Source organism: Lagenorhynchus albirostris, chromosome 1, assembly GCF_949774975.1.
Source record: "Lagenorhynchus albirostris chromosome 1, mLagAlb1.1, whole genome shotgun sequence".
NCBI lineage: Eukaryota > Metazoa > Chordata > Mammalia > Artiodactyla > Delphinidae > Lagenorhynchus > Lagenorhynchus albirostris.
In genome coordinates this window covers 23448796-23474752 of record NC_083095.1, presented here as the reverse complement: position 1 = coordinate 23474752, position 25957 = coordinate 23448796, and the positions used below count along the sequence as shown (strand labels likewise).

Below are 25957 nucleotides of genomic sequence, written 5' to 3'. Positions count from 1 at the left end.
TGAAGAGGATACCTGGACCATTGATCTCGGTTGGCAGTTGGCACATAAGAGCTAGCAGTCTGTTGTGTCATATAGGAAGATACAGCCTGGTATACAGATCAGCCAGTGTATCAACACAAATGATGGCATCAGATAGCCCTGCCAAATTGCTATCTCTTTGCCAGCTCCCCACCTACACTCCCATTAGTTCCTGCCCAGTAGCCAGCGATAAAGGTACTTTGAAGTCCCACTGATTTCCATGTAAATATTATACAATTTTGGATTTGGTTTAACAGTCCAATCCCTTCAGCTTAGAAGTTAGAGTTTAGTAGAGCTGTCATTTGTGTAAAAGTCAATTTAATTTTTTTCTTGCTTGTCCTATATTTCTGGGACTGTACAAATCTAAAACAGTATGAACAAAAAGACAATATTTATTGTTGGGTAATGTTTTTTTTTCTACTAAGTGTTTTAACTGACAATCAGAATCTGTTCTCAGTTCATCAGTGAAGAACGTCAGTGAATTAAGCATGGAAGAAACTTTGATCCATGGTAATTCACAATATGGAAGGCCCTCAACCTAATATAAGGAACATATTTAACCTGCTCTAATAAGCTCTACTCACTATAAACCCTTGAGGAGTAATTAGGAACTTCAGGAGAGTTACTCTGAAAGGCTAACTCACTGCAATGGCCTTATAGTTTTTACGTGAATATAACTTCTTTGCCAATGGACAACATACTTTAATGCTAGTTCTTATCTATAGTGGATGAATGAGGATCTAGTATATCCTTCCCATTTTATGGGTGGGAAACTGAGGACTAGAGAAATTTTGGTGACTACCAAAGTTACCCAAGTGCCATGTGTCAAAATTAAGATTTGACTCAGGCCAAGCTCAGTGGGTTTTATCTTTCGCTTGTGCCCTGATGGCTGCCCAGCAGCTCATTTCACAGAGGATACCCATCATTGGTGTAGGAAGCAAGATATTTTGTAGATATCAGTCTCAAGGGGCTTATAGGGGTAATAAAGATGCTATGTAAATAACAAACATATTTAACTTCCAGAAAATCCCATTCTACACTTTGAGGCTGTGACCATAAAATTGACAGGGATTAACCTTAATATTTGACTGTAGGATTTTGTTTTCCATTACAGTGCACTCTGTTGAAATAGCGTCTCATTAAATAAACTATCAGAGAGGAGTTAATGTGAAGGCTAATAAGTTTAATTAAAGACACTTTTTCCTTAAAAAATGGAAAGGAGAAAGCAAGAGAAACCTTTTATCCTGATTCCCTTCTTCCAGCTGCAAGGCACACTATGGCCCGTTGCAAGGATGGGTAATTGAATTCAGTGGTGCAAGCTGACTGCATTTTTATTGTAAGTGGATCTTTCTCTATCAGTGAGAGAAAATGGCCTCATATGATTCCAGCTGGGACACAGCAGCCATCCCCTTTGAAAATAGCTGGGCCTTATTGACTTCACTGGGTAGGGAGTCCAAATTGCTGCCCAGATGAGTCCAAGCAGCAGCTAGGATAGACCTGGCTACTCAGTGGGTCTCTATCCTTCTGGAACAAGTGATCAGAAGGGCCCATCCTAGAGGAAGGAAGAAAATTATGGTTGGGTGTTGGGAATAATGGAGCAGGGGAACTGTGACACAGACTTATAGTTTTTAATAATATGTAAAGTTACATGTATTTATAAGTTTCATAATATAACACATGTCAAGAACCTTAAAAAAAAGATATTCCTAGGTTCTAACTATTTTTCTTTGCATAGTGGTTTAGGGTATGTCAACATTATGGGTATACTAACTTTTAAGACAGTTGAGAATAAAGGAGGCCATTGAGGAAAAGAGAAGGTGGTTTGAGTCTCAGACACCATCCCTCAAAGAGTTGACAGTAAGGTCTGTAATGGTAATTGGTATTATCTAAAGTTGCCTTGCATCTTTAGTAGAATTTGCTTTATCTAATGACCAAGATGGAGTTTCAAAAATGTTGAGAATCTAGTTAGGAAAAGCCCAAAATGAGAATTTTAGCTGAGAATCTTAACTAAGTGCTAAATATAGTAAGAAATAATCATGACCACCACCCTTGCCAACCCCCATCATCCCACACACTTTGGACCTCAAGATGGTTAAGCTTAGTGGGATACAACCTACAGAGAGAAATTGCTCATACAAGGAAGGAGTTTCCAAGAATGTGTTCTCAGAGGTCTGAGTGTTTACTGCAAGTAGCAGATGACATCTAAAAAAGTTATAATATGTACAAGCATATTTTGAGTGATCTAGCTGTGAACACTTAATAACCAGGTGCTTTCAAAGGATTTTAATGCCTGTGCTGAGTTGTTTTCATGGCATATGGGGACCAAACCTTTCCTACCTTCGTTGTCGAGACCTAGTGAGAAAAGAACAGAGGCAGGTTGAGAGCATAAGTGATGTGTTTATGCCATGCAAAAGTTAAAATGATGTCAGAGTGTGCTTTCATAAACGAAGATTTCAAATGGAGAAAATTGGAGGGAGAATAGAATCACAGTGAGCTTTTTTTGCAAGAGGTGGAAGAGCTCAGAAGAACCTGGGCCAGACTGGTTCAGGTCAGGACTATTACTGCCGGACTGGTCATTTCATTTAATACTGCCGGACTGGTAATTTCATTTAAACTAAACAACATCAGTTGTCACATTAAATTAAGTTGTTAATTGAAATTTTACAACATTTCTGGATTTATTTGTATTTTATCTCTAAATCTGTTTTGGTTGCATAAGAGCTATAAGCATAAGTGGATAGTAGCTACTTTTGTTTATGTATAATTATGTAATGCTAAAATAAAGAAAAATAATTGGAGCGATCATTGGGGGGTGGTCCCCAAAAGTGGCTTTTTCTTTTAAAAAGATCCCATATTTCATTCAAGTTTGGTAAGTCCTGTCACTGGTAGAGAAACTCAGAGTCTATTGACTCAGAATTGGGTGTTGACATCAGTAGGCAGGGTTTTCTTCTTTTCTTATTCTGTTCCCCCCGGGCTATGATTGCTTGCTGATTTCAGTAGGGCTATGGGAATTACCAATAGCCAGAAAAAGGCAGCTTTGTAAGCACCTGTTAGATTTGGTTTTGCAAAATCAAAGGCTCAATATTATCTCAAAGGCAATTGGGTAGATTCTTTGAGAGAAAGCGATGTGTCTCTGTGCAAAGAATAAAGCTAAGCACGTAGACTATTTTTAGAGAGGGAGCTGGAAAAGAAAGGGATAGTGCTGGCCAAAAGAAAGGAGTTGGCCAATTATGCTTCCTCCATAAATAGTCTTTTGAAAATTTCAGCATGAATTGCTTGGTAAACATAAATTACTATCTTTAATATTTGTTAAAAAAATAATTTAATTTAGTGCAAGAAGGAAAGGAGTGCAGGCACTTTTACAGCACAGGCATACAACTTAATCACTTTAACCAAAGCTTAGCATATGTTATTTTCCCCTACTTCAGTTTGAAATTTAACCAGAATATTTTGGGAGTGTTTAGGGAGAGTCTGTGCGTCCCAGCTGTGTGGCTTCTGAGCTTGACATTCCTCTGCTCTAATAAACCCCAGGGAACGTGTCCTTAGCAGGCTCTTACTCTTAACAGAACAAAGGCATCAAGTTGCCACCTTCACTCCAATAATTCACTCCGTGGAGCAAATTTCCTTTATTTCACTTAAGGTTCCGGAGCAGCAAGCTGGCTCCTGCTGCACTTTTTCCTCTGAGCTAAAACCGAACAGGGAGGAACTGAAGGATTATGGAACTTTCATTGCCTTTAGTATTCCTTTGAGGAGCCTACCCCCACCCCCTTCTACTGCTCACCCTGACCCATTACAGTTCTCAGTTAAAACTGAATTCTCTGCTTGTCCAACCCCTCCATTTCCTCCAGAATTTCTACTGACATAAACTGTTAAAGCCAAATCTTGCTCTGATTTCTTTTTTCCCCCCATGGAGAAAAATGCATTACAGGAACAACAAACCCTTTATAACTTGGGAGACCCAGGGGCTTGATTGCATTACAGAGTCAGAGTACCATAAATGCACAGCCATATATCATCAGGGTTAAATCGTTTTCAGTATGAAATGATGTTATCCACTTTCGACACAGCCTCAAGCCCAGTGCCCTTCATGTGGTAAGTGTTCAATAAATACTTGACATTTTAACTTATTAATTTTAACCCCCTCCAATATAAAGAAAAATGTTATATCGATAACTCTCAGTTATCTGTAAAAATCACTTAGTTGCAACACTTCATTTATTTTATAGCAATGTCAGATGACAGATATTATTACATCATATTGATATTTCTAATATCATACATGGAAAGTAAAGACAGTAATTTAGTTTAATTGAGGGGAAGCACATGTTTGCATTGGTAATAATGGTGTATTATCTTTAAAGATATAAAGGGTTCTTATTTTCAATGTAAACTTAAAGTATTGCTTGTAGAGGTCCTACTTTAAGGATCTCATAATAATTTGCATGTAATTAGCAATTAGCAAAATATCCCCCTGAACCTTGCCCATTCCTGGTCCCTTTGCAGCTCCTTCTTTGTGGGTGTAAGGTTGCATCATAAGTTGTACTCTGATAATTTTGTTTAAGCTATTAATTTGACAGTGATTTATTGACCCTTGAATGACATAATTTCTTTAAATATATTTCAGGCTGGGTTGTGTTCAAACTGACACAATTTTTTAAATTAGTGACTTTGGAGTCAGTGCGTGGCATAAATGAAAAATAACATATTTTGTATTTACGCAAAAAATTCTCTGTGCTGATCAGAACTGACTTCTGGGTACAAGATAGGATTGAATTTCCATATATTAATTGCAAATAAGATGGGGCAGGGACTCCTAATTACTTTAGTTTATTAAGAATCCCAGGGCACCTCTTAGAATGGTAGAGGTGATGTTAGCCCTTATGTCCTGGACATGATCCAGTTTAGGTAATTGCTAATTACAATCTGTCTACCTAATTCCCTTGACTCTTGCTACTGAATGTGATTTCTTTTCACTTAGCAATATTTAACTATTATGTGCTCTTGGTGTGTGACTGTCAGAACATCTACTGATTTCTACTTGTGTTTAGTATGGTTTGCCTTTTGTTTGATTGCTTTTGATTGTTATTATTATCATATTTTTATTCTAACTGTGTCTGTACACAGAAAAGAAAACAAAAATCTTGTAAAAATTTTAGTTACTTGTAACTACTTAGGTTGGAATATGCTTTGTAAATCTAACATTCAGACTCTCTGGATCCGTGTTTAAGAATCTGAAATCACTAGACACACCAGTGGCCCATATCATACTCACTATAAGGTTGTGTAAACTCAGAGGTGGATTTCAGACAGACCAGGATTTCCAGTGTCCTCAATTCTAGGGCTAAAATCATGACATGGAGGAGAGATATATGGAACTAGACCCACCTAATGATCCATCATATTCTGGAGCCTTCACAGAACAGGAATAACTCTGTTTTGGAGATTAGAGCATACTTTGATTCTTTCGAGCCCAATGAAATGGAGCTGAAGAATACAGAAAGTGATGGGTCAAAAGATGTTATTCATTTCAAAGTACAGGTCTAAATGGTATCCATATGTTCACATTGCTCCCATCCCTTTGAAGGAGACAAGGTTATTTGTGAGTCTGTTAGGATCTGAGCCCTTGATTTGGGATGTATTACTTGGAGTTCAGGTGGAGAGATATCAGGTTTTATCTGTAATCTTCCCCCAGTGTGTAAAAATCACGTAGTGAAATAAGTTAGGTGGAACTGTGTTCACCCCCTAGCAACATTCAGATGAATGAAGCATCTTTCTCACTAGTCAGTATGCATTGAGCCTTCTCAGTGAGCAGAATGCTAAGAACTTTCAAGACATAGACAGCCCTGAGTTCCTGGATTATATATTCCAAACATGTCAAACATACAGATTTTGACCTCAATTTTACCCACTCTAAAGAGGTTCATCAAACTGTCATTTCAAAGAGATGTTCTGACTGAATCAGCTCACCAGGGCTAACCAGGATGTCTAAAAAACTCAAATATAATGTTCCCTATATTTTCTTTTTGACCATGTTTTACCCAGAGGTAGGAAGACTCTTCCTGTGGATTTTCATAACGAAGCAAATATTGTTTCCTGTGAGATTGCAATGCTAGGACTCAAATGTCCTATCCATGACTCAGAGAGTGAGGGAAGTAACCCATCTTTATGAGTTGTGCTGTCTTTCACTGCTGTTCTTCATATTTCAGTTCCATCAGAAGGAACAAATTGCTTCTATTGTATCTAAGAACACCGTTTACTCAAGCTGCGTTGAAATGGAAGTGAAGAGTAATAGTAACAGAAGAACATTGGCTAATAATTGAGCTGAAAATGGCCATTTGGCTAGGTGGTCAAGGGAAAGATAATTATGTCCTGCAGTAGTACATCTTCTGAGCATTCTTTGAACCTAAAATTGCTATGTTGATGAAGTACATTTTAAACATGTGATTAATGATCTTAGACTTGAAAAAATTGGGTATTTTCAGAATGTTCTGACTTTGATATATCAGGGAAGATTTTGATGTCAGAATGGCCAAAAAATATAACAGAAACAAACCCCCAGAACTCACTAAGATTTATTAACTGGAGATCTGAAGAAACTCCTGCTGGTTTCTATGTGGCTATTGGTCCAACTGCATATTATCTTTTTTTTTTTTTTTAATCTTGGAAACACACTGATACACACATCCTGCCAAACAATCCGTATCGCTGCTACATTGGAAATATATTCTTGCTTTCTATAAATTCTGTAGTTTAGGAGAGAAAAAAAAGTCCATCTATTGATTTCACTGTTTACTTGCAGTAATGGAGAAAACCATTAGGAAAAGCTTTCCTCTTTTGTGAGTGAAAGAACAGATAGGCATTTCATCCCCAGATTTTCTGCATTCCTTCTAATCAGGAGAGATGATACCCATCTTGTATTCAGAAATACTATGCAAGCTCTGGGGAGTGAGCCTTGACCCAAATTTAGAAATGTACAGGTTTCCCACGATACCTTCTAGCATGTGTATTTCCAAAACAGCGAGAAGAGGATTAGGAAAGAAAAAAGCTGAAGGGCTTTGTATGGGCCCAATGTGTGTGTGTGTGAGTGTGCGTGTGTGTGTGTGTGTGTGTGTGTGTGTGTGTGTGACAGAGAGACAGAAAAAGAGAGAGAATCCTGAGAACATATTTTCATCTATTAAAAAAAAAAAAAAAGCAATCTTCTATGAGCATTGCCAGAGTGGACTTGTCCCCCACTGTCCCCAGGCCATGCTGGCTTATGGATGTAAAGCTTTAATCCGTAACATTTGCTGATTTAGTGCCCTTATACCGACACTCCTAAGTTCTTGGCCCCTAATCCAAGCTCTTTCAACCTTTCCTCCACCCCTACAACACTTATTTCCAGGTGGCCTCTGAGTTTTCCATGCATCACAATTGGTCCTCTCATATGTTTTTCCTTCTTGTCCTCTTTGTTGATGTCTGCCGCCTGTCTGTCCAGTTGAATTTATAATCGTCACTGAAGTAATCCCTTCCATGAGAATGTTGCCTTCTAAGTCCTCCAAACTGTAAGACCTTCAGGAATCAAAATTCAACTTAACCTCCCAGAGCCAAGCATAGTTATTCACAGAAATGGGGAAGAAATCCTTCTCATAGACTCTAGCTGGGCACATGGTTTAGGCCAGTGAAGAGACACCCCTTTCTTTTTTGTGTCTTCATTTCTATCACCCAGACCAGGACTCTCTTACAGACTCTTCTCCTCACAGGCCCCCTTCTCCCTCTTGACAAACAACCTATGCAGAACAGACCCTCAGATGCTGACTGTGTAGGTCTTAGTCTGGCCCTGAATCCTGTCTTAGCTGGCTTGGGGTGTCAGACTACCACAACTGGTGTGGCTTAAACAACAGAATTTTATTTCTCACAGTTCTGGAGTCTGGGAAGTCCAGGATGAAGGTTCTGGCCAATTCAGTTTCTGGTGAGAGCTCTCTTCCTGGCTCACAGAATGCTACCTTGTCTCTGTGTCTTTCTGTGGCCTTTCTTTGGTATATGCTTGGGGAGGGGTGGGGTGGAAGAGAGAGAGAAAGCATTTTCTCTCTGGTATCTCTTCTTATAAGGGCACCAATCTGTAATCCTATCAGATCAGGCCCCCACCCTTATGACTTCATTTAACCTTAATTTCTTAGAGGCTCCATCTCCAAATACAGTCACATTAGGAATTAGGGCTTCAACATATAAATGTTAGGGGGACACAATCATTTAGTACGTAACAATTCGCATTTAAACTCATCAGGGACCATTGATACAATTCTATTCATTTTTCCCTAAGTGATTATCCAAATGCTGGTATGGAAAGTTGCCATCCAATGGATGACTACAATATATGTTTGAAACCTTAGATAAGTTACAGTATGGCTTAGTGACTGTGAGAAGACTGGGTTAGATTTTAATAATCAAGTGGACTATTTTACAACCCAAGAAAATGAACAAAAATCCCATTTTTACATATGCAAGGTAAAAATGCACTGATGTTGCAGGATATGCCCTCACTTGGAGAAAGGGCCATTTAAAGTATCCCATTTAAACACAGAGGACACTAGCAAGTATAGTAAGACAAGTTAAAGTAAATAACAACCTTGCTCACATATGGTTAAGACAGGAAATGACATCCAGGGGTGGTGATGGAAACAAAGGGCAGACATCAGTGGGCTTCTAGCTGCAAGGTTCCCCCTGGGTCTTTGGCTTCATTTCCAGTCTTTTGATCTAGGGTCCGTAAGATCATTTCCTCAGTAGGTCAGACCTCTGGAGAGGTAATGACATTATTAATTTGCAGTGTTAATCCTGAAAGTTAGCTTAATTACAGAAAATAATTGTAGTGAGTATGTCCACAGGCACATGTGTGTCTTTGGGGCATATTCATAGATGAACAGTAGGGAGTGATAGAGATGGGGGAGAAGTGGAGAGCACATTGCTCTTCTAAAGTGGGCAGCATCTTTCAGCTTCAGCCAATTGTCCTGCAGGACCAGTTTTCTCAGAGCTTTCCATTTTTCAAAAAATAACTAGAAATGTGAAATTTTATGTGGGACTCTCAATTTGAAAAAGTTAGAAACTAATTCAAAACTTTAATAAACCACTCAAGGGCCAGCACTAGGAAGGCAGTATCCAGCCTTAGCTGCTCCAGTTTATAGAGCACGCACCTCCATGGGTTGCCTTGAAGGCTCTAGGAAGGATGTCATCCCTTCCTTTTGTGGTTTTTGTGCGTTACTTTCTTAAGAGGACCCTAAGGCAACTCTAGTGTTCTCAGCTGCTTCTGTGGTTACTTGGCCATTCATGAGGCTTACAGATGATAATGAAGTTGTCTTGGAGGGCTGCCATGTCCATGATGTAGTCGCTTACCCGATTTTGTAATCCTTTATCAATTCCCTCTCCAGCTTGGAGGCCAGGCTGAGGGTATGGAACAGAATATTAAGTGGTTTCAAATCAAGTCTTATCTCTGTTAGGATCTTCTTTGTGATAATAGGAGACATTATTAATAACAACAGGCAACAATAATAATGTATCATTATATTGTAAGTTCACCCTGAAATGTAACCCAGGACCTTTTCTTATCACAGCCACACATTTTACATAGTATAAAAGAAAATAAAAATAAAAGCAGTTCCAGTGGCACCTAGAATTAGGGAGGAATTGAAAGGAACATAAAGGAATCAGCAAAAGCAGAAAAAGTAGTCCAGAATATGAGTATATTCTGCCAACAATGTGATATTTGCTCAGAAATGTCTTACATTTTCCCTACAAAGTAGATATTTGCTTTGCTGCCATTTCTTAGGGAAGATGATGTTTATTAAAGAGTATGGACTTGAGTTCATTCCACCTGCGTTCCACCACTGACTATCTATGCAGCCTTACAAAAATACCCAGCCTCTCTGAGCTGCAGTTTTCTCATCTGTAAATAGGGCATAATAATAGTACTTACCTTATGTACTACTAGGTACAATTAAACGAGATACTCCATGTAAATCTTCTAGCATTCTGCTAGTATACATTTTATTGTCATTGCTAATAAATTTTATCATTGTCAGAATAATTATGATTATTATTGAAGTTTAACTCTCTGACTTGTTTTCCTTCTTTGTTTTATTTTTTATTGGTGGGTCTGAGACAATTAGTTAAACCCCATCCTCAGCTTCTCATTGTTATTTTCTCATACATGTTGCTTTTCTTCTTTTAACCAGGTGCTATCTTTCTAGGTACAATACTAGAAGTCATTAGAATGGACCTCACAACTAATGAAGTATATAGATGGAATGAATAAGAGACAGGCTTTAGGCTAAATAGACATTAGGCTTGTCCCTCCTCTACCTTTGGCAGGGTTCTACTTATACTTTAAAAACCTGCTGGGCTAGGGAGTGTCTATGAAATGAGTGCAGCCATAATCATGTTTGATCCCTGTCAAATAGGAAGAAAGAATCCAGATGTGTTGAGTTACTATCATGTGCTAGCTGATTTACATGTTATTTCATATGATCTTTGAATAACACTGTGAGAAAAAAGATTCTATTAGTTATGTAGTTTTATATAAAAATTACCCAGACGTGTAGTGGCCCAAAGCAATAACAAACATGGTGCCCATGGGTCTGGAATTCAGGAGTGACTAAGCTAAGTGGTTCTGAATCAGACTCTGTCACAAGATTGTCATTGGTGCACACCGGGGCTGCAGTCATCTGAAGGCTTGACTAGAACTGGACTTTACACTTCCAGAATGGTGCATTCACGTGGCTGGTGGCTGGTGAATCAGTGCTGGCTCTTGGCAGGAGGCCTTTGTTCCTCTCACAGACCTCTCCTCGAAGCTGCTTCAGACGAGGCAACTGGCTTTGACCAGGATGACTGAACCAGGAGAAAGACAGACAGAGACAAAGAGAGACAGAAAACCAGACAACAGCATTCACGTCTGCCATATCTACTTAGTAGAAGTGAATCACTACCTCTGGCCAAGATAAAAAAAAGTGAAAGTAAGGTTCTACACTTTGAAGGGAGGAACTTTATATAATTTGCAAACATTTTAAACTACCGCAAGGCAGATGGTTGTTCCTCAATTTACAGATGAAATAATTGAGACAACATGCCCAAGAAAAAGGTTACTAAGTTGTATAAGTTATTCACTGGCATTCCTCCCCAACCCCCCATCTACAGGACGCTTTTGCTTTAACAAAGATTATAAAAGTGGTATCACCGTTGATTTCTTGTGTGTGTGTATGTATGCCCTCTAGTAAAAATTTGAAGACCCTATTGTCTAGAATTGTTTGTTGCAGTCGTGTTTTCAGAGTAGACATCTGTATGCAATTCATCTGATAGGGGAAGTGTATTTCTCCCTGGAATTAGTATATGTGGAAAACATCATCAATCACAGTCATCACAAAGCAATTAAGTACCTAACTGTGCGTGAAGCTGAGCTCGCTGCTGAAACAGAAAACGTCATAGGCGTGCTTCCTACCCTCTTGGGGCTTAGAATCCAAGAACTGAGTAGAAGATGGAAGAATGGTAAAGAGAACAAGGACCCAAGGCATAAGCAAATTCTTCTGAAATATGGTTGCAATGGCAGAGGGTGGAGGGTTGATTCAGAGGAAGGAAAAAGAAAATGAAGGAAGAAGCTGAAATAGCATCAGACTAATAGCAAAGGGAGAAATGCATAAGAAGGGTAAAAGACTGAATTAAAATGACCTGGATTTTTTTTTTTTAAGTATAAAGATAACTGGAAAAAGGCACCATGTTATTCTTGGGACTCAACTTTCACTGAGTCTTACCTGAAGTTTTTTCTCTCGAAAGCAGACTTTCTGTCATTTTAGTCCCCCTTCCATGTCAATGATGGCTTTTAATTCCTCATTTCAATCACTGACCCTCAGTGAAATCATTGCCTAAGTGCCGCCGAATAGAAGATCTGAGACCTGAGGTTTATGGCTGTTATTTTCATGCAGAAGGGGAGGAGGATGTTCTTCCTTTTCGTATGCATTTGTAAGTATTTTCAATCCATCATGCATTAATAATCCAACTGGGAAGGTATGATTCAGACACAATAGCCCTTCTGCTGCAAGAGTCTACTGTAAAATTGATCAGCTGGCCAAGTTGCGCTTTTTTTTTTTTTTAACTTAGATTTTGCTTTCTTTCTGGGAAGAAGAAAGACAAAAAAAAAAAAAAAAGTCCCCAAACCAGCAGCAGCAGGTGCTGCCAAAATGGTATTTTTCTTATCCGTGTCGACTTCAAGGGGGAGCAAAAGGATGCGTAATTGCTTCTCTCTTAGGCCGCAGGATGGCGCCCATCTCTCTGGCATTATCCACTTATTTGATCTAGGTAAGCAAAGAAGCAAAAATAGATTAAAAATGCATTTTCCCAAAGGTTCCAAGGACGTTATTCACCAATCTCCCTTCCACCAGTCTCTGCCAACTGTGTGTAAATATATATTTAGGGGAAACCTAGACAAAGGTCAAAATCTCCCCTAGATATTCCTCCCCCTCTATTCACTTACCTTCTTAAATACATAAACACAGATCTCAGAATAGCAAAGAAATTAAGTGACAGCCATGGTAGCACAACAATTTCTTTTGAATGTGATAATTTGAGGAGGTTCATTTATTTAGGCCACAGACGTCAAAATTCAAGTTTCTAAAAAGAAGCAGAAAACAACACAAAACCTACTTTTAAATAGTAAGTGATTTGTTTATTTGAAGAGTTGTATTACAGAACGATTGGATGGAGGAAGAGGTTTCTCAACCCAGGAGAGAGAGACAGATGGGAAGATGCTTCTGTCCTCATGTAGGCCCTGGACAGAAGGCGGCCCCTCTGGCCCTGCTGTCACTTTCTATCTGTTCAGGCTTCTTTGTGCTGGCCCCCCATGGATTGGATTCTGACTCATATCAAAGATTCCCTCTCTTGATTCTGCTTTTATCCCCGGCTTTATCTGTTTTTTCCTTTTCCACTTTCCATAGAATCCCAGAATCCAGAGGAAGCTCAGTGCCAGCTCTCATATTATCTTAAACGTTTTCAGTTGTGACACTGACCCATATTTTAAACTTTCCAGTAGTCATCGATGTCTCTCAAATCCAGCAGTAAGAATGCTCTTCCAAATATCTCATCTAAATTCCTTCTAGTGTAATAAAGTCAATTGCTTTTGGCTGCTCTCTCTTTAGCTGCTTACCATCAGCCTTTAATCTCCAGTATAATTAATAAAGTCTACTTGGTGGGTTTTTTTTTTTCATAGCCTCTATTTTTGAGTCCTTCACATGTATTCTTATTACTCAGTTTGAACTGCTTTTTGTTTTGCTACACTGTCAGTGAGTTTACCTTTTTCTGCCCTTCATTTCTGCCTATTCATTATTTAAAACCCAGCTCAAACATCCCTTTTTCTTTGAAGTCAGTGACTCACCCCTTTAGAAACTTAGATTCACTGAACTTGTAAGCACCATCACACTTTCTACATACTTTTAAAATGTGTGTGTGTGTGTGTGTGAACATAACTTTCTGATTCATTACACGATAAATTGCTCAAGTGCAGAGAGGTGTGCTATTTCTGTGTGTCTTCAGGTGCAATACTGGCAGAGAATAGATGATCCAGGCATGTATCCTGAATGAGTGAGTAAATGAAAGAATGGCTGCTGCTGGTGTCAACATGGTGTGTACTTAGTGGTTTTGATCATTGCAGGGCCAGAATGATACTCCTCTTCATACACTAGAACTGTGCAATGTTCCACACTAACTTAATGTCTAATATAATATATATAATATAGAATACCCTGTATAACATAATGGCAGCCATCTTGCCTGGAAGTGTGTTTCCTTACTTGGAGTCTTTTAGCTTCAGATAGCCAAGCCCATTCACAATATGCACTTTGTTATCATACCAACTCTGGGTGAAGGACAGATGATGCATATGTGAAAAGTTTGAGGGAACACAGTCTATAAGACCGCTCTCACCTCTGACACCAATTGCAAGTTTAAGAGCTTCCTAAAACTACTCTCAGATTTGGTAATTTAGTAGAAGAACTCATAGAACTCACTGACAGCTGTTATACTCATCATTATGGTTTATTATAGGGACAGGGTGCAGATTACAGTCAGGCAAGGGAAGAGGCACATGGGGCAGCCTTCAGGGATGCAAATGGGCAGTTTCCAGTTGCGATCTCCCTGTGGAGTCACAGACGGCAATGAACTCATTAACGTGTGACTGAATGCACTGAATATTGCCAACCACGGAAGCTCACCCTAGCCTTGGTGTCCAGAGTTTTGTTTTGTTTGAGAGTGGGGGGAAGGGAGCTCCATCATATAAGCATGTTTCACTGCCCACATGGCTGACTTCAGTCTCTAGCTTCTCAGGAGGTGCAGCTGATACTGTTTCACCCAGAGCCTCACTTTAAATCACACTGTGGCCATGCCTTGCAGCCACACCATAAATCACAGTGTTAGACCTTCTGGCATGCCAGCCCTACCCTAAACAAAGACAGTGCTCCTACCAGGCATGACAGTCCAAGGGCTTACAGATTACCTCCCAGAAGCTGGGGGCAAAGGCCAGACCTCTCCTTGGGCAAAGTTAAATTCTTTACTGAACTATATGCTTCACATTTTAGTTCATACCTCAGAGGCCTCACCCAATCCATCATTTCCAAAGAAGTGAAACAGGAAATCGGATCCTGCTTCCATAGCTTGAGACAAGGGAAGAGGAAAGGCTTTTTGGACTTTTTAGTCAGGATGGGTATATTTACAAGGAACAAAATCCCCTGAATTCAGTTTCAGCCAAGTGTCTGTGTGCCTGTGGCACCCCTGGAGTGTGGGAATACATTTATTAACTTCTTCCCTCTCCTTTCCTCCTCTCTGGGACAAAATTATTTTCATTAATAATCATTTAATAATTTAGTAACTCTCATTAGACTTTTTTTTTGTTCTTTAGTTTTAAAACAACTCATAATTAAAGTAGAAGAATACACTTCACTTTAAAAAATATTATTCAGGGACTTCCCTGGTGGTCCAGTGGTAAAGAATCCGCCTTCCAATGCAGGGGACGCGGGTTCGATCCCTGGTCAGGGAACTAAGATCCCACATGTTGCGGGACAACTAACCTCGCAGGCAACAACTACTGAGCTTGCACGCCTCAACTAGAGAGCGCTTGTGCTGCAAACTACAGAGCCCACACACTCTGGACTCCTTGTGCCACAACTACAGAGCCCACGTGCCACAACTAGAGAGAGAAAACCCACATGCCACAACTAGAGAGAAGCCTGCATGCCACAATGAAGAGCCCTCACCTCAATCAAAGATCTCACACGCCTCAACGAAGACCCTGCCTGCCGCAACTAAGACCCCACACAGCCAAAAATAAAAAAATAAAATTTAAAAAATGTTATTCAGATTCAATGGCAATATTTCATATAAGGCCTAAAATTTGAATTTACCAAAAAAATTACACAACACAGTTCTCTCCATTTCACTAAGTGGACAGAAATAAAACACAGTTGAAAATTCCAAGTGGTCACATAGAATGACTGAATTGAATAACTCAAGTTCTCTTTCTTTTGTCTTCATGATCACTGTGCTATTACTTATTATTTCAAAGGTATTGTTTAAACAAATAGATAATATAGTACCACAGGATTGGAGGCACAGACTGCACCTAAATTAAGTGCTAATGATTCTGGAACATTACAAACTTACTTTCCAAGTGAATGCATATAGCTGAGTCTGTGGGTTTTGGGGACTGATTGTGTAATTGGGAATTCTCCAACTATCTTCCATGTAGAATACAACGGTTATTAAATACTAAGCAATAAAATGTGTTGATTTGAAGCTTACATATATAATATTAAACTCAACTATGTCTGTAGTAATTGTTTAGAACTTTACCAACACGAGTTTTGTTTTTTGGTTTGTTTGTTTTTGTGGGTAGAATATTTCATCACTGCCATTGTTTAGAATTGTAGAGGGGAAGCAGGATTAAATTTTCTATCTTTTTAAACACTCAGTCATTTCTTCTCCGTAGCACAAAAGATTATGGCTTTTTCCCATAACTCAGCATCTTTGTTAGCTGTGGAACTCAGTCTACTATCCTTTCTATTGCCTAGGGTGGGGTATATTCTGAGGAGGGGGGTCAGGGTTGCTCCTCAGGTGTTGCTGCAGAACATTTGCTGGTGCTATTTACAACCCTAATTAAATGGAAGATTATTAGAAATGGGAAGGTGGCTATAAATAGCCTGGTCCATTTTATCTGTTTCTTCAGTGTGTGGGAAGAGCATCACTGAGCTTCTCTCTTGAAGTTCAGTTAACTCAGGATGTGTTCTGCTTTTGTTATTCTGCTTTGACTTAAAAAAAAAAATCTCCTGATGCTGATCAAAGTGGAAAAAAACAAAGAGGAATCACTCTCAGTCATTGCAGGATATGGACAGGAGGAAAGTAAAGTAAAATTGAAGTGGGGAGGGGTGTGAGTGGTATAAGAAAAAAACAAATGTGGGGCTAATCCTTTATGACAACTTTTTTTTCTGAAAATAAAATGTCTTATTTTCAGGTTTGTGGAAAATTCATTCACTTCATCCAGCCATAATATGATCAACTGATCTGTTCAGAGAGCCTGGGCTTGGAGTCAGAGCCTTCTCTCTCTGCTGTCTAGTTAGGACACCTTTTTGAGGGCGTGGGAATCCCCTGTGGGTTTTTCTTTCTCTACTGTACAGAGTACAGGAATCAGCTCAGCTCTAGGGGCAGTGTTGTGACCAAGTGAACTTGACCTTGACCAAATCACCTGGCCTTTGCAAATCCCTGATTTCTCAGATTAGGAAATACCTTTACATATGTGCCTCACATCTTGGCTCTTGTGATAAACTTCCCCACTGGTTCTCTGGCTCCCCTCTCTTCCCCTCCAGCTTCCCCTGAACAAGCTGCCAGACTCACCTACTAAAGTTCAGCTTTGATCCCTTCTCTTCAAAAGCCTTCAGCATTTCTCAGTGACCTGTTTAAAATTTCCCAAGTTCCTTAACTTGCATCTAAGACAACTCATGATGCTCTTCTAACCAACATATCAACCCTAACTCCCTCCAGTTCTTGGCTCAAAAAGTTCTAGTCTAAGGGGTTTATAGGCATTGCCCAAACCCATAGGGTGTTTTAGTTATTGCTTCATTGTTTCTGTTCTTGTTTTTGTTTGTTTCTTTTTGTTTTCTTTTGTTGTTTCTTTGTTTGTTTCCTTGTTCTCCCACTTCATTGTATCTCAAAGCCAAAGTCAAATCATATTCTCCCAGTTGGAAATTACTTTTTCCCTTACTCTAAATTTCTTAAAACTTAATGACTAAGCTTTTTATTTAGCACTTACTAATTGTCTGGTTAGTTCTTTATCTGTGCATGTGTTTTTCCTCACCAGCTAGTTTTAAGGCTCTTTAGAATTGTCATATCAGAGGGTTATAACTAAACCTGAACCTGTATTATTTTGTAGCCTATGAAAGATTTTTCTCAAATAGTCTCATTTGATTTCTAAAGCATCCTTTTGAGGAGGTATGATACTATCCACACTTTCACAGGTGAAGTAATAGAAACACAAGAGGGGTTAAATAATTTTCCCCAAATCACTAGGCTGGTAACTAATAGATTCAAATTTGAAAATGCTGGACTTCTGACTATGCTTGGTTCTTTTCAGAGCTCATGGCTGCTTTTATCATTTTCATGCCCACCATAATACCTGGCACTGGTTACAAATTAATAATACTTGTTAACTGAAGGAGTAAAAATGAGTAGAAGAATGAGTGAGTGAATGAATGAATGGCAACAGCACTATGTATGACGTTGATGGCTTTAACAATTCAGCAGAACTTCACTATGACATTTTCAGAGCGTCTGCCAGTGACCTGAGAAATGAAGCCACTTTGTTAGTGGTACTTGTCTTTCTCAAAAACCAATAATAAAAGTCAGGACAAGGTAGTCTTAGGTATATTTACTTTAATAGCAAATGCTAAGAACAAATTCCCAGGATTTATAGAATATTTTGCTTCTTCATTGCATTTCAAGCTACTACATAAAAGTCAAGTAAACTGCAAGCATACAGTCTAATGCAAAGAATGATCTCAACACAACAAACCTAGAGAGGGTAATTCCCCTCTAAATCCCCGGGTGGCTAGGACTACATAGGTAAATGTTGAAAGAGTGGGATAGGTGCTTCTCTGAGCTGCTGCTTTCTCATCTGAAAATAGAGAAAATAGTAATATCTGCCTCCCAAGGTACTGAGGATTGGTTTCAAGGATTGAAGTAGAGCCCTTAGAACAGTGTCTAGATGTAGGCATGTTATATAGCTTCTATTATCCCAACATTACTGGGGTGGGAAAGGTATTTTCCCTCCGTTTTGCAGGGAGCAGTCAGAAGGAAGCTTTTTTAGTGCATTTCACCTAGTTTTTTCTGGTATTCCTTTTGGCATTTGTTCTGAGCATGGCCCTCTTTATTCTAATAACTTTTTATAGTGTACGTAAAGTTAAGGTTAAGAAAGGTATGCTTTGGCTGATGGAAGCAGAAATCAGCCTCTAGATAAACAACATCGTCTGCTGGAATAAACCACTGCTATTTGGGTACATACTTTCCCTCTCTTCCTCCTTTTCTATAAACTTAAGGTTACACTCAAGCCATTCCAGAGAATGACTGTGCAGTCACTGTAGACAGTTCTTCCAAATCATTACAGGCTGTTCATGTTTGGAGAGAAACAGCCCTTCTTTCGGTGATAATGACTGTCAGATGAAGGGATTAAGCGGATTACACCTTTGGAGAACTGTACACTATAGCAATGTCAGCTCCAACCCCGTGAAGTCATCTAAGCGTGCAATCCATTACTTGAGAAAATAGATTTTGAAGTAGTAGAGTTTCTGGCCATTACTAGGTTATTTTTTTTCCTGAACATTTTTAATTATTTTTTTGGCCTGGCTGACAAACAGTTAAGTTCTGCAGAGAGCTTAATTGAGGCCATTTTCCAGATGTAAATTGTTCTTTCTTTTTTTTTCTCCCTTCATCCTTTAGTGGGTTCAGCCAAGTAGAAATGTATAATTAATAAAAGCCACGGGCAGGGCCAACTGGGAAAAAATACATTTGAGGAGAGGGGCTGTTGTGTCAATCTAAAAGTCAGGTGGAATGTTCTAAGAGTATCCCAGAGATTGGGTTAGTGAGTCTGGTAACACAAACAAACAAAAAAATTTACCCTACTCCCCACAGATGGGAGACTACTTGCATGAGTCTATATGCATGTGGAATTTTGTTTCTTAACTGGAGGACCAGAGGGAAATAACTACATAGGTGACGAGAGGCAGGAATGAGAATGCAGGCCGGGGAGATGGCAGCAAGTTGACTCAAAACCTTGGGAGACTTGGAGCACAAACACTATAACTCTGAGACCTAGAGGACAGTGTTTTATACAGATCTGAGAACAGACTATTTTTCCCACCCAACTAGGGACAGTAGTGTAGCTTCAGCACCCTAGGGGTTCAGTTGACCAGTTGAAGATACCTGCCTTGCTTGAGTAACAGCAGAAGAACCTATAGCAGCTCAGAATTCTCACTGAGGGTGTACTTAACAGAAAGAGTGGGGAACTCCCCACATGAGCAAAGGTGTGAATGAACAGGAGAGATTGAATAGGAACCTATATGCTGCAAATGAGCAAGTAAAACTGCCTTCTGCAGCTTGCCAGACATACGGCACCGACTACGTATAAAACCTTAACCTCCTCCAATGCTAAAATATATTATCCCTACGATTATACTAATACCCCTGACTTGATTATCAAACAACAACATAATTTGAAATAACACTGCATCCTATAGTTTGCTAATTAGCCTCACAAGCCTGCTTCTTCTTAACCAGTTTAATGATAATAGCTTTAACTTCTCATTAATATTCTTTTCCAACTCCCTATCTGCACCACTACTGATCTTGACAATATGACTCCTACCTCTGATATTAATAGCCAATCTCACCTGCTCACAGAATCACTGACCCGAAAAAAGCTATACATCACTATACTAATCATATTACAAACATTTTTAATCATAACATTTACCGCCACAGAACTAATTCTATTTTACATTATACTCGAGGCCGCACTAATTCCTACGCTTATCATCATCACTCGATGAGGTAACCAAACAGAACACCTCAATGCAGGACTCTATTTTCTATTTTACACACTAGTTGGATCCCTCCCACTGCTAGTGGCATTAGTGTATATCCAAAACACCACGGGCTCTCTGAATTTCCTAGTGCTTCAATATTGAACCCAAGCATTACCCAACTCCTGATCCAACGTCTTTATATGACTAGACTGCATAATAGCCTTTATGGTAAAAATACCCCTCTATGGCCTCCACCTTTGACGACCCAAAGCACACGTAGAAGCTCCCATCGCAGGCACTGTAGTCCTTGCAGCCATATTACTAAAACTCAAGGGCTACGGCATGCTACGAATTACAGTGGTACTCAACCCCCTGACAGAATTCGTAGCATCCACTTTTCTTACGCTCTCCTTATGAGGGATAATCATAACCAGTTCAATCTGTCTATGCCTAACAGACCTAAAATTACTTATCACATACTCTTCCGTCAGCCACATAGCACTTGTTACTGCAGCTGTTCTCATCCAGACTCCTTGAAGTCACATAGGAGCCACCGCTTTAATAATCGCCCATGGCCTCACATCATCTATATTATTCTGCCTAGCTGCAAACTACGAGTGAGTCCATAGCCGGACTATAATTTTAGCCCGAGGCCTACAAACCCTCCTCCCACTACTAGCCACTTGATGAATACTGGCAAGCCTGGCAATGTCTGGGAAGCTGATACATCAGTAATAGCTGAAGTCAGGTGCAAATGCTCCATTTGCATTTGAAAATAAAACAGGCAAAGCAACCAAAGGTCTTTTTTTTTTTTTAACATTTTTATTGGAGTATAATTGCTTTACAATAGTGTGTTAGTTTCTGCTTTATAACAAAGTGAATCAGCTATACATATACATATATCCCCATATCCCCTCCTTCTTGCGTCTCCCTCCCACCCTCCCTATCCCACCCCTCTAGGTGGTCACAAAGCACCGAGCTGATCTCCCTGTGCCATGTGGCTGCTTCCCACTAGCTATCTATTTTACATTTGGTGGTGTATATATCTCCATGCCACTCTCTCACTTCGTCCCAGCTTACCTTTCCCCCTTCCCGTGTCCTCAAGTCCATTCTCTACGTTAGCGTCTTTATTCCTGTCCTGCCCCTAGGTTCTTCAGAACCATTTTTTGTTGTTTTTTTTTTAGATTCCATACATATGTGTTAGCATATGGTATTTGTTTTTCTCTTTCTGACTTACTTCTCTCTGTATGACAGTCTCTAGGTCCATCCACCTCACTGCAAATAACTCAATTTCATTCCTTTTTATGGCTGAGTAATATTCCATTGTATATATATGCCCCATCTTCTTTATCCATTCATCTGTTGATGGACACTTAGGTTGCTTCCATGTCCTGGCTATTGTAAATAGTGCTGCAATGAACATTGTGGTACATGTCTCTTTTTGAATTATGGTTTTCTCAGGGTATATGCCAGGTAGTGGGATTGCTCGATCTTATGGTAGTTCTGTTTTTAGTTTTTTAAGGAACCTTCATACTGTTCTCCATAGTGGCTGTATCAATTTACATTCCCACCAACAGTGCAAGAGTGTTCCCTTTTCTCCACACCCTCTCCAGCATTTGTTGTTTGTAGATTTTTTGATGATGGCCATTCTGATTGGTGTGAGGTGATATCTCAGTGTAGTTTTGATTTGCATTTCTCTAATGATTAGTGATGTTGAGCATCCTTTCATGTGTTTGTTGGCCATCTGTATATCTTCTTTGTAGAAATGTCTCTTTAGGTCTTCTGCCCATTTTTGGATTGGGCTGTTTGGTTTTTTTTTGATATTGAGCTGCATAAACTGCTTGTATATTTTGGAGTTAATCCTTTGTCAGTTGCTTCATTTGCAAATATTTTCTCCCACTCTGAGGGTTGTCTTTTCGTCTTGTTTATGGTTTCCTTTGTTGTGCAAAAGCTGTTAAGTTTCATTAGGTCCCATTTGTTTATTTTTGTTTTTATTTCCATTCCTCTAGGAGGTGGGTCAAAAAGGATCTTGCTGTGATTTTTGTCATAGAGTGTTCTGCCTATGTTTTCCTCTAAGAGTTTGATAGTGTCTGGACTTACATTTAGGCCTTTAATCCATTTTGAGTTTATTTTTGTGTATGGTGTTAGGGAGTGTTCTAATTTCATTCTTTTACATGTAGCTGTCCAGTTTTCCCAGCACCACTTATTGAAGAGGCTGTCTTTTCTCCATCGTATATTCTTCCTCTTTATCAAAGATAAGGTGACCATATGTGTGTGGGTTTATCTCTGGGAAGGTCCTCCTTTCTATTCCAAATTAAGAGTAACTCTTAGGTGCTAGAGACCAGAGGACAGACGCAGCCCTCTAAGGGAATGGGCCGTTCATGTCTTAATAAATGTGCTGCATCTCTCCTATCAGTTATAGCATGACAAAGTACTGCTTTTGTGTTAAAAACCACTCGAAAACATTGAGTTAATTTTACTTTAGTGACTTCACACCCATGACACCAGGATGAGTTTGGTCAAAGGAAGGAAATTGGTAGACCTATAACCAGAGAGACCCTCCTCCTCACCTGGTGTGCCGGACCCCTGTGGGGGTCACGGCCAAAACAGAAACGGGAAGGGCAACACCTTCTGCAAGAATATGACACAGTCTGTGAAGATCTGCATGAAATCTGTGTGAGAACGTTGATAAAGACTGAATAACTCTTAAGCAACAAGGATTTACTGTAGAGTACAGGGAATTATACCCATTACCTTATAATAACCTATAATGGAATATAATTTGCAAAACTCCTGAATCACTATGCTGTACACCTGAAACAACACAATATTGTAAATCAACTATACTTCAATTAAAAAAAAAACTCTTCACCCTCCTACAAAGGCGTGTCTGTGGTTTCCCGTCTTTGGACACGTAAGAATTGGAGGCAAAGAAATGTGGACTTGGAGAAGTCTGGGGCCAGCTTGCTCCCTGCAGGCTCAAGATCAACCATCCCACATAGAAGTAAAAAAAAAAAAAAAAAAAAAAAAACTCTTCAATAAAAAAATAACTCTTGCTGATCAAGCAGATAGGGACTGAATGGACGTATAATATTATTTTTAGTTTTAGGAAGGGACTTGCTAACACAACCTGGATATAGTGAGGAACCTTGGCATGCCTTTTCAGTAATATTCTCTTCAAGATGAGTTACGAATGGACAACAAGCTGCTACTGCCTTATTAATTAGTGTACACACACCACGGATTTCCCTGCGTCTTAGCCATGCGTGCACACTGGTTTTGCATCATGTGAAGGCCAAGCTTGTGGCTTAGCATATGGTGCTTCTTCAAATAAGCACAACTGCCTACCTCTCTGCTTATCTAATCATAGTAACAGAGAACTTGACCTTTCATCTTTCTTTTCCCCAGGCCCTGGGAGATATATGTGCCAAATATTTGGCATTCTTAGTAACAGGGTCAATCATAATTAGGATTCCAAATGAAAGTCCATTGCCAGCTAGGACATGTCATGTTTTATATTGTTTGAGCAAATGTAATGTAAGTTGAAAACAGCAAAAGAACAGAAATAAGTAAAGCTCACATTTTTCGTGTGTAATAATCTTGTGGAGTTTTACTTTATCAGAATGTTGGATAAACTAAGCAAAATATGAAATATAAAGATTTATCTGAAACTCGTCTAAGTAATAGTTTTGCTTTTTTTTTGTTTTTTGATTTTTTGTTTTGAAATGTTCATTGTATAATGTTGGATGTGGTCAGATGGTGGGTAGGAGGTTTATTGGAAATCAGCTGTGGGAATAACATGGTATAGGCAGTCATTCCGTGGACTCTACTACATAATGAGTCTGGTTTGGCTTGGTTTTCAGTGGTAGTTAATATTTCACAGGTGAATGTAAAAATGTCTTGTACTCAAATTCATTCAAAGTTAATTAAAATACTTTAAAGAGGAAAAACATGTTCTTGATAAAGAAACCACGCCATTTCAGATAAGGCACCCTATTGCCCTTACAATACTTAATGAATAAAACCCATTATCCACTCACATATTAGAGCTTAGACTAAAAGAATTCTCTGGGACTCCATTTCCTCATTTATAAAGTGAGGGGGCATATTTGGATGATCTCCATAAAGTTAAATAATACGTTCAAGATCCTAGTAGTTGGTGGTAGAGCCTGGATTACAACTCAGTTCACTTATTTAAAAACAAACAAATTGGGCCTTCCCTGGCAGTCCAGTGGTTAGGACTCCACACTTCCACTGCAGGGGGCCAGGGTTGGATCTCTGGTTGGGAACTAAGATCCTGGAAGCCATGCAGTGCAGCCAAATAAATAAATAAATATTAAAAACAAACAAACAAACAAAAAACCCAAACTGATCTACTTTGTAGTGTACAGTATTGGGGAGGGAAGTGGCATAGGAAAGTGTCTTTAAGACAAATCGTTCACCAACATGGAATTCTCTTTTTTAATCATAAAGCTCCACCCATTCCATTGTTCTTAGGTTTCCTCCCTTCCTTTTCATACTGCTCCTTCTCAGGCCTTCTTAGCCTGTGGCTATGGTGTAGAGATGCCCCTAGAACACACCTTGATTGTAGGTTGAGGGCAGGATGCCAGCAAATTTTTTTATTGTCATGACACTTGAAATTCTGTGGACATTAAAATCAAGTCTAACATGGCCTTTTTGTGTTTTTTGAGAGGAGGTATTGTTGAAATCCTTTTTCATCCAAGATTTTTGTGACAATTTTATTCATTCCTACTGTCTTTTGTACCAACACTAGAGATTCATGTACATTCCTGTATTTTAGTTTTTTATTACTGGTTCATTGGCATGAACAAATTATTAGCCTAACAATAGTAGTTGCAGGCTGTATTAATCTATTCCTTCATTATTGTCACTAGACCCAAGTGAACATACTCGTAACTAAATATTAATAACTCCTACTCTTGTCAATAATTATAGTCACACTGATTGCTATTTTAGTGCTGTTCCCACCTCACCACAGTTGAGTCTTTTCTGCATTTTCCTCTCAGAATGGTTGTGCCAGACTTTTTCACTGGGAGCCAGTTTTAGAGCCTTTACTATCCTCACAACAGGATATACCAGCATTTCACTGGCGATTTTCACAGAGCTTTATATCTTAAAATCAGCTTCACTGCATGTAGCATGCATTCTTTTGAATGAAACATGTTATGCAAACTTAAGTTATTGCTCTTTTTAAAAAATAAAGCGAGATAAATTGTGCTGTAAGATAATTCTGCCACTATAGTAAGTATCTTTTTCCTTGTCTTCCTGGAAAGCTTTTATTTCTGTTTCAGTTTTCGCTATGAGATTTGTCTTTTTCACCACACGCTTCCATCAGGGAAGCCCTCGCATCACCGCCATAATGTGTCTTTGCTGGGCGCCACTTTCAAGTGCTATCAACACTTCTCTTAATTACATGGTTTAAAAATCAGGCTAGCAATGTATTAAAGTTAGATGGCAAATTTATTTAAAACAAATATGTAAACGTGTATGCTTTCCAATACACATTGAACCATGCACACATAAAAGAGCCAAAGAGAGAGAGGGAGAGAGAAGTCTGTATATGTAAATGGAAGACGCAGGGTAGAAATACTCTGTGTGTGAGTATCCTATTTCTAAACTAAAATGTATCACAAATATGTACGTACAATGCCTCCTTACATATATACATACTTGCTGCCTTTCCAAACACCAGCAAAGCTTAGGGAGCAAGATTCAGTAGACTATTGATGGTAAGACTTAGTACTTGAATAGGAAAAGGTCTTTAGTTTTAAATGTTCATCTGTTTTCATTTGTAGATATGTGACACCTTTTAAGGTGATATGAGTTTGAATTCTCCAAAT

The 25957-nt window shown here is 39.1% G+C and overlaps 1 protein-coding gene and 1 non-coding gene across 10 annotated transcripts in view; both read left to right on the top strand.

Moving 5' to 3' along the window:
- Positions 1 to 25957, top strand: part of NRXN3 (neurexin 3) — a 1617293-nt gene that overhangs the window by 1321051 nt on the left and 270285 nt on the right. The window lies entirely within an intron of this gene.
- LOC132506285 (small nucleolar RNA SNORA38) lies at positions 22968 to 23098 on the top strand. Its single transcript, XR_009535769.1, has one exon. It is a non-coding gene; the product is annotated as a small nucleolar RNA SNORA38 (small nucleolar RNA).